This window comes from Myotis davidii, unplaced genomic scaffold, assembly GCF_000327345.1.
Source record: "Myotis davidii unplaced genomic scaffold, ASM32734v1 scaffold2431, whole genome shotgun sequence".
Classification (NCBI taxonomy): Eukaryota; Metazoa; Chordata; class Mammalia; order Chiroptera; family Vespertilionidae; genus Myotis; species Myotis davidii.
Genome location: NW_006282387.1, coordinates 1 through 907, shown reverse-complemented (window position 1 = coordinate 907; position 907 = coordinate 1).

Here is a 907-nt window from a genome sequence, read left to right as displayed (position 1 = left end):
ATGCTTCCCAACACCATTTATTAAAGAGACTGTCTGGACTCCATTGTATGCTTTTGCCTCCTTTGTCAAATATTAATTGAGCATAATGGCTTGGGTTGATTCCTTGGTTCTCTGTTCACACTTTAAAGTCTTTGTGTCTGCTCTCGTGCAACTACAGGCAACTTTGAGAACTGTGGCTTTGAAATATAGCTCGATATCTGGTATTATGATCCCTCCAATTTGTTCTTACTCACGATCACTGTGGTTATTTGGGGTCTTTTTTTATTCCAGATTAATTTTTGGAGAGTTTGTTCTAGATCTTTGAAATATGCTGTTGGTATTTTAATGGCGATTGCATTGAATCTGTAGATTGCTTTGGGTAGTATGGAAATTTTAATGATGTTGATTCTATCAATCCACGAAATGATATGTTCTTCCATTTGTTTGTCTTTCTCTATCTCTTTTTTCGATGTTCTGAAGTTTCCTGAGTACAGGTCTTTTACGACCTTAGTTTATTCCTAGGTATCTTAATTTTTTTTTTTTTGGTGTTATAGTAAATGGGATTGTTTTTTTGGTTGTCTTTCTGTGGGTTCATTATTGGTGTATAAAAAGTCCATAGATTTCTGAGTGTTAATTTTGTATCCTGCTACATTGCCAAATTCATTTATTAGATCTAGTATTTTTTTTATGGAGTCTTTGGGGTTTTCTATGTATAGTATCATCTCTCTGCAAATAAGGACAGTTTTATTTCTTCTTTTCCAATTTGGATGCCTTTTATATCTTCTTCTTGTCTGATCACTATGACTAGCACTTCCAGTACTATATCGAACGGGAGTGGAGAAAGTGGGCATGTTGTCTTGTTCCTGTCCTTAGGGGAAATGAGTTTATTTTCTGGCCATTGAGTATGATGTTGGCTGTACGTTTGTCA